The sequence below is a fragment of the Bufo bufo genome, chromosome 3 (assembly GCF_905171765.1).
Source record: "Bufo bufo chromosome 3, aBufBuf1.1, whole genome shotgun sequence".
NCBI lineage: Eukaryota > Metazoa > Chordata > Amphibia > Anura > Bufonidae > Bufo > Bufo bufo.
This window is the reverse complement of record NC_053391.1, coordinates 242,143,461-242,156,056: the sequence shown is the minus strand read 5'-3', so window position 1 is coordinate 242,156,056 and position 12,596 is coordinate 242,143,461. Positions and strand designations below refer to the sequence as shown.

Sequence of the window (12,596 nt, the reverse complement as noted above, 5' to 3'; positions counted from 1 at the left end):
GACACGACCACCGGCTCCCTACACAGACACGGAGGGAGTCAGGGTCACCTGGATCCAGAAAACAGAAAATCATAAATACATAAACAGAACTTATCTTGCAGACGACTGGGGACTGTGGACTGAGAACTAGGAACAGCATGCACACACACTCCAGGAAGTTGTATAAGCCGCACACTACTGCATTCTGGGGAGGAACTTAAAGGGCAGCAATCAGTCCAACTGCATGACAGCTGAGATAGACTAACGAGATGAGGAACTTAACCAAAACAAAGAAACTCAAGGAGGAGGATCTGGAAAGCTCCTGTCAGAGCTTCTCAACTTTATGGTTGTGACAATGACCCTCTAATAAATTATATGCCAGAACCTGCAGGTGAGCTGACCCTGTGTAACAGTCCTACAGGCTCACCTGAGTCAGAGGACCGCTTGCTGGGGGTAGGAGTGGAGCACAGTGGCAAGGACCGCAGGCAGGTAGTAGGTGCAGGAAGTCTGGCAGAGGCGTAGTCGGTAGGCAGGCGGTGGGTCAGGGCAGGCGGCAGTAAGCGTGGTCAGACAATCCGGATGGCAACGGTGGTAGCAGTTCAGTAGGTAGGGATAAAGCAGAAGAGTAGTCGGTAGGCAATTCCTGGTCAGTAGTGGACTTCCAGCAGTAGCAAGAGCAGCAGATGAGGAGAAGCTTGATCAAGGCTCAGGAGCTCAATAATCAGCAAACTGGAGTGTAAGGGGCTGGACTTATATAGGGAAGTACCAGGAGTGGGGAATCAAGGGTAATGAGCAAGGCTTGGCAAGACTGAGGTTAACTAATAGGCTTCAGGGAGGAATGTCCAGAGAGCACGGTAGCCTAGTAAGCAGGGCTACCGCCTGGGATGTGGCTGGTCACGGGTTCCAATCCCGACAGTACTCCCCCCCTTCCAAGGTGACCTCCGGGCACCGCAGGGGCAGGGGTGCCGTTGGTGGAACTCTTTTGCCAGTCTGGGGGCGTGGACATTTTCTTCTCGCTCTCAGGAGTTATCCTCGGGAGGGTAACCCTCCCACCCAATTAGGTATTGTAGTCTTCCCCGGTGGATCCTGGAGTCGAGAATCTTTGCGACAACGTATTCTTCTTTACCCTGTACCCTCACGGGTGGTGGAGGGGGCGAGTGGCGGCCTGTGAAGGTGTTCTCCACGTATGGCTTGAGGAGAGAGCAATGGAAGACAGGGTGCACCCTAATGGAGTCCGGAAGGTCGAGCCGGAACGTGACCTCGTTAATTTGTGCGGTGATCCGGAACGGACCCATGTATCTTTGGGCTAATTTTTTGGAGGGGACCTTCAATCTGAGGTTCCTGGTGGACAGCCACACCTTGTCTCCCACATGGAAGCCCGGGGTGGGTTTGCGACGTCTGTCTGCTCCCTGTTTAAAGCGACTCTGGGCAAGCTGGAGGTTGTCTATAATGTTCTTTTGTGCCTCCTGTAGGGTTGTTAGGCATTCGCCCACTGCTGGGAGGGTGGAGGCGACGGGTAGGTGGGGAATGAACACCGGGTGCGAGCCTGTGTTAGCAAAGAAGGGGCTGTGCTTCGTTGAGCTGTGCTCAGCATTGTTGTAGGTGAACTCGGCCGTGGGGAGATGATCAAGCCAGTCATCCTGCAGGTGGGAGCTGAAACAGCGTAGGTATTGCTCTAGGGTCTGATTAGTTCTCCCTGTCTGCCCGTTTGACTGAGGGTGGAAAGCAGAGGGCAGGTTCACTTTAACCCCGAGCGCCAGGCAGAAGTTCTTCCAGAACTTTGAGGCAAATTGTACGCCTCGGTCGGAGACCACGTCGTCCGGGATCCCATGCAGCCTGAAGACCTCTCTGAGAATAAGATCGGCCGTCTGTTTGGCTGTGGGTAGGCCTTTGTAGGGGATGGAATGGGCCATCTTGGTGAGACGGTCAACCACGGCCAGGATGGTGTTCATCCCTTTTGAAGGAGGAAGGTCTACCACAAAGTCCATGGAGATCGAGCCCCAGGGGCGGGAGGGAATCGGGAGGGGTTGTAACAGACCCACGGGAGAGGAACGAGGAGTCTTATTGCGGGCACAGACCGCGCACGAGGAGATGTACCTCTTGATGTCCTCCTTGTATGTTGGCCACCAGAAGGAGCAGGAGAGAAGCTCCTGGGTCTTTCTTGTGCCAAAATGGCCGGCCACCTTGGAGTCATGGTTGAGTTTGAGCACTTCGAGCCGTGCGATTTTTGGTACATATAGTTGTAGGTCCTGATGAAACCAATGACCGTTCTCAAACGTAAGACTGACAGTCCCTGTGGGGTGGGAGAGGAAGGGGTCATTTTCATATCCTTCGGATGAACTCGAGGTTCTTGTGGTCAGTTAGTACGATTTTGGGGTTGGTGGCTCCCTCCAGCAGGTGTCTCCACTCGGAGAAGGCATCCTTGATCGCCAGTAGTTCTTTGTTCCCGATGTCATAGTTCTTCTCGGAGGGGGACATCTGGCGGGAGAAATATGCGCACGGGTGTAATAGCATCCTCTCCCCTGTCCGTTGTGACAAAACTGCCCCCACCGCGGAGTCTGATGCATCCACTTTGACTGTAAATGGCAGCTCGGGGTTCGGGTGGATTAGGATTGGAGCAGAAGTGAAGAGGAGTTTCAACTTGGTGAAGGCCTCCTGGGCCTTGAGTGTCCAGGAGAAGGGGACTGCCTTCTTGGTGAGTTGGGTGATTGGTGCTATGACCTTGGAGAAGTTCCGGATAAACTTCCGATAGAAGTTGGCGAAGCCAATGAATCTTTGTATCTCCTTCTCGTTTCTCGGAACGGGCCAGTTCATCACAGCTTGGACCTTCCCCGGATCCATACTTAGGCCCTCAGGGGAGATGATGTATCCGAGGAACTGAGTGGTGGTTCGCTCAAACTCGCATTTCTCTAGCTTGATATAGAGAGAGTTCTGTTGGAGTCTCTGCAGTACCCTGCGGACGTGTTCGCGGTGCTGCTCGAGGTCTTCAGAGAAGATCAAGATGTCACCCAGGTAAACGACTACAAACAGATCCAGCATGTCCCTGAGGACGTCGTTAATGAAGTGCTGGAAGGTGGCGGGAGCATTGCAGAGTCTGAAAGGCATGACCAGGTACTCGAAATGACCATAACGTGTCCGGAAGGCGGTCCTCCATTCGTCCCCAGGGCGGATTCGGACAAGGTTGTAGGCCCCTCGAAGGTCGAGTTTAGTGAAGATCTTCGCTGCCCGGAGTCTCTCGAGAAGTTCTGAAATTAGTGGGAGCGGGTACCGGTTTTTTACGGTTATGTTGTTAAGCTTTCTGTAGTCTATGCAGGGATGCAGGGAGGAGTCTTTTTTCTCTACGAAGAAAAAGGGGGCTCCCGCTGGGGAGGTAGAGGGCCGGATGAACCCCTTCCTCAGGTCCTCGTCCAGGTACTCTTTCAGAGCCTTGAGTTCAGGCTCTGAGAGGGGGTAGATACTGCCAAAGGGTATTTCGGCCCCGGGCAACAGTTCTATAGGGCAGTCATAGGGTCAGTGTGCTGGCAGCTTGTCTATGTTTTTCTTGTCGCAGACATCCTGGAACTCGCTGTATTGAGGGGGTAGCAGATCCTTGACGGTCAGTTTTGAGATGGTGGTGTCTTCGGGTGGAAGGACGGGTTTGTGGGAGCAATTTAGCGAGCAGAACTCGGACGGGAATCGTATGCAGCGGGTTTCCCAGTCCAACCAAGGGATGCCCAAGATCACCGGGAACTTCGGGGAAGCGATCAGCGAGAAGTGGATCTTTTCGCGGTGATCGGGTTCTATGAGGAGTTGTAGTTCGGTGGTCTCGTGAGTGGCCGGCCCCGAGGAGAGTGGGGATCCGTCAACGGTTTCCAGGTCAACGGGGGCTGCCTTGATTGTCAGTGGAATGTTCTTTTCGCGGGCGAAGGTTAGGTCCATGAAGTTGCCTCCCGCCCCGGAGTCTAACATCGCTGAACAGGGGAGTTGTCGCCCCTCAATGTCGATGAGGATGGGAGCGATGAAGTGGGATCCATGAGCCTCTGTGTTGTTATTTTCCGGGGCTGCTGGCGGGGTTGGAGTCTGTGGTTGCTCCTTTAGTTCCGTGACGGCAATAGTCTTTCGGATCTTATGAGGACATTTGATGGCAAAATGACCCGGCTCTCCACAGTAGAGGCAGAGGTTTTCGGCCAGCCGTCTCTCCTTCTCAGCTGTAGATAGAGACCTACGTAGAGCGTCGACCTGCATAGGTTCAGTTGCTGATTGGGGGTCGCGCTGGGCGTTGGAAAAGAAGGAGTAAGTGGGTCTGTGGTCCGAGGACCAGAGTCTTTCTTTCTTCCTCTTGGAGAGTCTTTGATCTATCCGGATGCATAACTGAATGAAGTCATCCAGATCGTCCGGGGCCTCAACTCTGGCGAGTTCGTCCTTTATAAATTCTGACAGGCCTCGCCGGAATTGGCTCCTCTGTGCCGCTGGGTTCCAGGTGGTGTCCGTGACCCAACGGCGAAACTCAGCGGTGTATTCGGCGACGGAGCGTCTCCCTTGCCGCAGACCATATAGTCGCGCCTCAGCTGTCGCACAGCGGTTGGGGTCGTCGAAGACTTGGCTCATAGCGGTGATGAAGTTGTTTAGGTTGTCCAGGAGCTGACTGTTAGTCTCCAAGAAAGGTGATGCCCATGCTAATGCTTCTTCCGTCAGGAGATTGACCATGAATAGCACCGTCTTTTTCTCGGTGGTGAAGGGGGCCGGGTACATCTGAAAATAGATGCGGCATTGGTTTAGAAACCCCCGATACTGGCGTCTGTCGCCGCCGAATCTTGATGGGAGTGGCATGCGGGTGTCTGCAGCCGCGCTGCGGACGTCCAGGTGTTGCCTCTGTAGTTCAATAATCTCCCTTTGCTGGCTTTGGACTACGCCTTGGAGCTGGGCAAATTTCTCCTGATATGTAGTACCAAATTCTTGAAGTTCGGAGACCTGCTTACGCAGAGTGGCCATTGCGGACTCCATAGTGTGGCTGATTATTCTGTAACAGTCCTACAGGCTCACCTGAGTCAGAGGACCGCTTGCTGGGGGTAGGAGTGGAGCCCAGTGGCAAGGACCGCAGGCAGGTAGTAGGTGCAGGAAGTCTGGCAGAGGCGTAGTCGGTAGGCAGGCGGTGGGTCAGGGCAGGCGGCAGTAAGCGTGGACAGACAATCCGGATGGCAACGGTGGTAGCAGTTCAGTAGGTAGGGATAAAGCAGAAGAGTAGTCGGTAGGCAATTCCTGGTCAGTAGTGGACTTCCAGCAGTAGCAAGAGCAGCAGATGAGGAGAAGCTTGATCAAGGCTCAGGAGCTCAATAATCAGCAAACTGGAGTGCAAGGGGCTGGACTTATATAGGGAAGTACCAGGTGTGGGGAATCAAGGGTAATGAGCAAGGCTTGGCAAGACTGAGGTTAACTAATAGGCTTCAGGGAGGAATAGCCTAGTAAGCAGGGCTACCGCCTGGGATGTGGCTGGTCACGGGTTCGAATCCCGACACCCTGTAAAACATTATATGCGTGGGCCTGCAGGTGAGCTGACCCTGCAAAAGATTATAGGTGAGGGCCTGCTGGCGAGGTGACCCTCTAAAAAATTATATGCGAGCGCCTGTAGGTTAGCTGACCCTGTAAAACATTATATGCATGGGCTTGCAGGTGAGCTGACCCTGTAAAACATTATATGCATGAGCCTGCATGTGAGCTAATCCTGTAAAAGATTGTAGTTGAGGGCTTGCAGGTGAGCTGACCATATAAAACATTATATGTGTGGGCCTGCAGGTGAGCTGACCGTGTGAAAGATTATAGGTGAGGGCCTGCTGGTGAACTGACCCTCTAAAAAATTATATGCGAGGGCCTGCAGGTTAGCTGACCCTGTAAAACATTATATGCGTGAGCCTGCATGTGAGCTAATCCTGTAAAAGATTGTAGTTGAGGGCCTGCTGGTGAGCGGACCTTCTAAAAAATGATATGCAAGGGCCTGCCAGTGAGCTGACCCTGTAAAACATTAGATGCGAGGTGTGGCGAAACCAACCTCGCCACTGGGTTTTGGAGAGGACTGGCTGCTGGCCTCTTGCCCCTGGATTATGGGCCATATACTAACTTTTAAACCCCTGAACCTATTCAAGTAAATTTTGGATAGGTTTGTCCCCATGTTATACTGTTTGAATTAATGTAAGTTATATGTATGGCCAATGTAAACTCACAAAGTTGTAACAATTTATAATAAGTGTAACTTGTCAGCTTGGGAGGAAATGCTGGGTGTATTTCTATTCTATGGTGATGTCTGTTCTGTTGTCCTCACATGTGTATTGGCGATCTCCCTTTGTCCTCAGAGATAATTGGATTGCTCTTCAGATTGTCTGGACAGAGAGGCGGAAACCATGATGCATTGTGGGGATATGTTGTCATATGTCACAGTCTTCATTCTGGTCCTCTGGGGGCGTGAACGATTGGTTGCTTTTGTATCATTGTATGTGTTGTAAATTACTGATTGGTTATATTTCAAACCCCTGTGGGCAGTACTATGTTTGTGGTTTATGAATAAAAGAGGCTGTACGTGAAGTACAGTCAGTCCACTGCTTGACCCTCAACACGGAGCCTTGTCTCGTTATTGGGGGGATCCGCTGTATGCTGTTAGAGATTGATTGCCAGGAGTGTAAGCTTATTCCTGTTCGTCTGCTAGCAGCTATTCGTGAGGTTCCAGTTTGGAGCGCTACTTTGTATCCAGTTCGGTCGTTTGGTGTGTTCTGCAAGTAGCTGTCACAGATGGTGTACAGGAAACAATATGATACAAATAACAAACGATGACTAACTGGATCCACAACTAAGGAACAAAAAGGGAGACCCCTGCAATCGACCTGCCGCTCTCCCTTATTGCTCAGCCTATGCGACCACTCTAAAGGTGAATGGGCGCATATCCACGTACCTCGGCTATCTTAACCTGAAGGCCCTACAATAGTGAGGGGACACGACCACCGGCTCCCTACACAGACACGGAGGGAGTCAGGGTCACCTGGATCCAGACAACAGAAAATCATAAATACTAAAACAGCACTTATCTGCAGACGACTGTGAACTGCGAACTGGTAGCTGGAAGCTGGGAGCTGATCTGCAGACGACTGTGAACTGAGAACTGGTAGCTGGGAGCTGGGAGCAAAAGACAGCATGCACACTCAATCCAGGAAGTTGTATCAGCCACACCCAACTACCTTATGGGGGAGAATATAAAGGGAGGTAATGAGTCTGACTGCATGACAGCTGAGATAGCCTAACAAGGTGAGAAACAGAAACCAAAATAAAGAAACTCAAAGGGGAGGATCTGAACGACTCCTGTCAGAGCTTCTCAGCTGTCTGGTTGTGACAGTAGCTGTGCCTGTCTCTCAGAAAGGGGCTTATCGCCTAAACAGATTTTAACCCCTTGTCTGCTGAAACGGTCCGTTACACGAGGGCATATATGCGAGAGCATTATATGAGACAAACAAGCATGTTGATATGATGGAAGAGGAGGAGGAGTATGAGAAAAGGAAGATTCAACCATATACCCTTGTTTGTGGTGGAAGGGGTGCATGGGAATAGTGCATTCAGTACATTATAAACAATACATTTAAAGAGCCTTTATATTCAACCGCTTTCCTCTGGTGGAGTCGAGAAGTCAGGGGCAATCCAGACCTTGTTCATTTTTATAAGAGTCAACCTGTCAGCATTTTCAGTTGACAGGTGGATACGCTTATCTGTTATAATGCCACAAGCAGCACTAAATACCCGCTCAGACAAAACACTGGCGGAAGGGAAGGCCAGCACCTCCAAGCCGTAGAGCGCCAGTTCGTGTCACGTGTCCAGCTTGGACACCCAGTAGTTGTAAGACACTGAGGGATCATTGAGGACGCTGACACGGTCTGCTATGTACTCCTTTACCATCCTACAAAAATGTTCCCTCCTTGTGACAGTATGCCGCGCATCAGGGTGAGGGTGCTGGCGGGGTGTCATAAAACTGTCCCAGGCTTTGAAGAGTGTTGCCCTGCCTCTGTTGTGACTGCTGTGTGTTCCCCTTGTCTCCCCTCCTCGGTTGCCCAAGGTACTACGGACTCTGCCGCATCGTTGTCATCAGGAAATTGTTGGAGCAATTTTTCAACAAGGATCTTCTGGTATTGCACCATTTAGCTTGGCCACTCCACCAGAGAAATGAGAGATGAGAGGTTTCTTTGTAGCGGGGGTCGAGAAGGGTAAACAACCAGTAATCCGTGTTGTTTAAAATGTGCATAACGCGTGGGTCACGGGAAAGGCAGCCTAACATGAAGTCAGCCATGTGTGCCAGAGTACCAACAGGCAAGACTTCGCTGTTGTCATGAAAAGGATCGCTCTCAATATCCTCTTCCTCCTCTTCTGCCCACCCACGCAGAACAGATGGAATTAAACTTCCATGGGTCCTACCCTCTGTAGCGGAGGCAACCATCTCCTGCTCTTTCTCCTAATCCTCCTCCTCTTCATTGTCCAATTCGCGCTGAGAAGACGAACTGAGGGTGGTCTGGCTATCACCCTGTGTAATGTCTTCCCCCATTTCCACCTCTTCCACATGCAAAGCATTGTTAGCAGCGAACGTTTGAGTAGACACAGAAGTGGGATGGTTACGCTGATAATAGCGTTATCGCTGCTCACCATCTGTGTTTATTCTTCAAAGTTTCTTAAAAACTCAGAGGTTAGACATCCATGCCCACTCCTCGCTTGTGAATAGCGGAAGATGACTGGAAAGGCGACGACCATGTTGCAGCTAGTATGCCAATACTGCCCTCTGCTGCTCACAAAGCCTGGCCAACATGTGGAACGTGGAGTTCCAGCGCGTGCTCATGTCGCACAACAGCCGGTGAGCTGGAAATTTCAAGCGCTGCTGCAGCATTGACAGACCGGCTGAAGCTGTCAATGACTTGCGGAAATGTGCACACACGCGGCACACCTTCACCAGTAGCTCAGGCAAATTGGGGTAGGTTTTCAGAAACCGCTGAACCACTAAGTTTAAGATGTGGGCTAGCCATGGGATGTGTGTCAGCTTGCCGAGCTCCAAAGTCGCCACAAGTTACTGCGTTCACTATCTGACACAACAATGCCTGGTTGTAGGCTGAGTGGCGAGAGCCACAGCTAAGCCTGGTCTCTTATTCCCTGCCACAGCTCTTCCGGCCACCACCACATTCACCCAATGTGTCATCAGTGAAATGTAGCGTCCCTAGCCAAATGCACTTGTCCATGTGTCCATTGTTAAGTGGACCTTCCCAGTAACTGCGTTGGGCACATGTGATGTTACGGGACACATGTTGGTGTAAGGCGGGCACGGCACACCTTGAAAAATAGTAGCGGCTGGGGACTGCGTAACGCGGGATGGCCACCGACATCAGGCTGCGGAAGGCCTCAGTGTCCACAAGCCTAAATGGCAACAACAGGGCCAGTTATTAGGAAAGCTGCAAATTTAATGCTGTGGCCTGTGGGTGGCTGGGTATTTGCACTTGCGTTCAAACGCCTGGGGTAAGGACATTTGGACACTGAGCTGGGACACAGAAGTGGATGTGGTTCGCTGATGATGCTTACAAAGGTCCAGGTGCAGAGTGGGAGGCATCCGGGCCTGCGCCTTCAACAGGGGATTGGCCAGCACGTAACATAGGGGAAGAGGTTGTGGACCCAGGCATTCCTCCCACTTATTATGGTGCTTGGATGCCATGTGACGGATCATGCTAGTGGTGGTGAGGTTGCTAGTGTTCACGCCCGGCTCATTTTGGTACCGCACAGGTCGCAAACTACTATTCTTTTGTCATCCGCACTTTCCTCAAAAAAGCGCCATACTGCGGAACACCTACTCCTTAGCAAGGTAAATTTCTGCAAGGGGGTGCTACGTGGAACTATTGCGGGACTGTTTGGTGTGGCCTGCATTCTCCCTTTTGCCACCCCACTTCCTCTTCCAGCCTGTTGCAGTGCTGCAGATCCCTCCCCCTCTGTACTGCTGTCCTCGCTCGGCTTTCCAACTTCCCAGGTTGGGTCAGTGACTTCATCGTCCACCACCTCCTCTTCCGCTTCCTCACTGATTGGCAACTTTGTCTCATCCTCTTCATCAACCTCTTGAGACACTAATTGCTGTGGAATTATTGGCAACTGTGTCTCACCATCAGCCACCTCATTACACACTAATTGACGTTCCCCATCTTCTTGTGACTATGAATGCTCAAGAGTTTGGGAATCAGGGCACAAGATCTGTACCTCTTCAAGCGTGCTTGGCGAGAGGGCCAAATCAAGGAATGGCGATGAAAAGAAGTCTTCGGAATATCCAAGTGTGGGACCACTTGTTTGGCCAGACTCTCCATGGTGGGAGGAAAGAGTATCAAGACTGGACTTGGTGGAAGACAGGGTGGTGCTTAACCGGAAGCATTATCTTCTGCAATCCAACCGACCACCTGGTCGCACTGGGCTGACTTCAAGAGTGTTGTCTTGCGCCGCCCTGCAAACTGGGACATGAAGCTAGGTATCATGGATGATTGTTTTTCTTGTGCTCTGGCAGCAGGCACAGCCTCTGTCTGCACCATCAGCATCACAGCCACTTCCCCATCCCTTACTGCTCTCTTATTTCATATTAAATGTTATATATGCTTGAAACTATGTCACACGTACAGTAGCGTAGGATTTGGAAGTGTATGTGAAAAAAATTTGGGATGTGGAAACATCACACAGGAGATATCATGCAGATAATGTCAATTCTGTCACCAGCGTCTAATAAAAAATTACAGGGAATGTCACAGGTATTTGGGATGAGGAAATGTTATACAGGAGAGGTACCACCGGTAATGTCACTGTCCGCAGCGTCTACGTAAAAAGTACACTGTATGTCACAGATAAAAATTTTAAGCGCACACGTCACACTGGAGATGTGGCACTGGTAATGTGACTGTCCACAGCGGACACTGTCTATTGAAAAAGTACACTGGATGTCACAGATAACTTTTTTCAGCGCACACGGTACACTGCAGATTTGGCCCTGGTAATGTCACTGTCAGAAGCGGACACCGTCTATTGAAAAAGTACACTAGATGTCACAGATACATTTTGGATTCGCACACTTTACAATGGAGATGTGGTGCAGCTGTCACTGTCAGAAGCGGACACCGTCTATTGAAAAAGTACACTGGATGTCACAGATTTTTTTGAATGTGCACACTTTACACTGGAGATGTGGCGCAGCTTTCTGCAGCGGCATAACTATTGTACGCTATTTAGCAACAGCTAAAAATAGATATTGCTGCCACACACAATAGTCCTTAAAAGGACTTTTTGGTCTGCAATGTTTTAGCTATTTTGCTTTGCGTGTTATCTCTGTTTTGGATCCACTCCTATTTTATTTGGCATTTGCAATACTGATGGATTACTGACCAAATGCTGACCAAGTGAAGGCGGATGCTCAACAGACAGGATCCGTTTTTTTGGGTTATTGTTTGTACGGATCAGAGGAAGGGCAAAATAATCAGTGACGTCAGCACAAACTTACTGCTGACACCCTCTCCACTCTGTCGGGGGGCTCTACTTGTACACTCACCTAAAGAATTATTAGGAACACCATACTAATACGGTGTTGGACCCCCTTTTGCCTTCAGAACTGCCTTAATTCTACGTGGCATTGATTCAACAAGGTGCTGATAGCATTCTTTAGAAATGTTGGCCCATATTGATAGGATAGCATCTTGCAGTTGATGGAGATTTGAGGGATGCACATCCAGGGCACGAAGCTCCGGTTTCACCACATCCCAAAGATGCTCTATTGGGTTGAGATCTGGTGACTGTGGGGGCCATTTTAGTACAGTGAACTCATTGTCATGTTCAAGAAACCAATTTCTTGATTCGAGCTTTGTGACATGGTGCATTATCCTGCTGCAAGTAGCCATCAGAGGATGGATACATGTTCTCATTCTGTTTACACCAAATTCAGACTCTACCATTTGAATGTCTCAACAGAAATCGAGACCAGGCAACATTTTTCCAGTCTTCAACAGTCCAATTTTGGTGAGCTCGTGCAAATTGTAGCCTCTTTTTCCTATTTGTAGTGGAGATGAGTGGTACCCGGTGGGGTCTTCTGCTGTTGTAGCCCATCCGCCTCAAGGTTGTGCGTGTTGTGGCTTCACAAATGCTTTTCTGCATACCTCGGTTGTAACGAGTGGTTATTTCAGTCAACGTTGCTCTTCTAGTCAACGTTGCTCTTCTATCAGCTTGAATCAGTCGGCCCATTCTCCTCTGACCTCTAGCATCCACAAGGCATTTTTGCCCACAGGACTGCCGCATACTGGATGTTTTTCCCTTTTCACACCATTCTTTGTAAACCCTATAAATGGTTGTGCGTGAAAATCCCAGTAAGTGAGCAGATTGTGAAATACTCAGACCGGCCCGTCTGCCACCAACAACCATGCCACGCTCAAAATTGCTTAAATCACCTTTCTTTCCCATTCTGACATTCAGTTTGGAGTTCAGGAGATTGTCTTGACCAGGACCACAACCCTAAATGCATTGAAGCAACTGCCATGTGATTGGTTGACTAGATAATTGCATTAATGAGAAAAAGAACAGGTGTTCCTAATAATTCGTTAGGTGAGTGTATAAGT

The 12,596-nt window shown here is 50.2% G+C and overlaps 1 long non-coding RNA gene across 1 annotated transcript; it reads right to left on the bottom strand.

The window, feature by feature from the left end:
• Positions 1 to 211: 211 nt before the first annotated feature.
• On the bottom strand, positions 212 to 7,192 carry LOC120993337. The gene is made up of 3 exons (XR_005777222.1): positions 7,182 to 7,192; positions 6,865 to 6,868; positions 212 to 340 (listed from the first exon to the last, which is right to left on the bottom strand). It is a non-coding gene; the product is annotated as an uncharacterized LOC120993337 (long non-coding RNA).
• Positions 7,193 to 12,596: the final 5,404 nt, after the last annotated feature.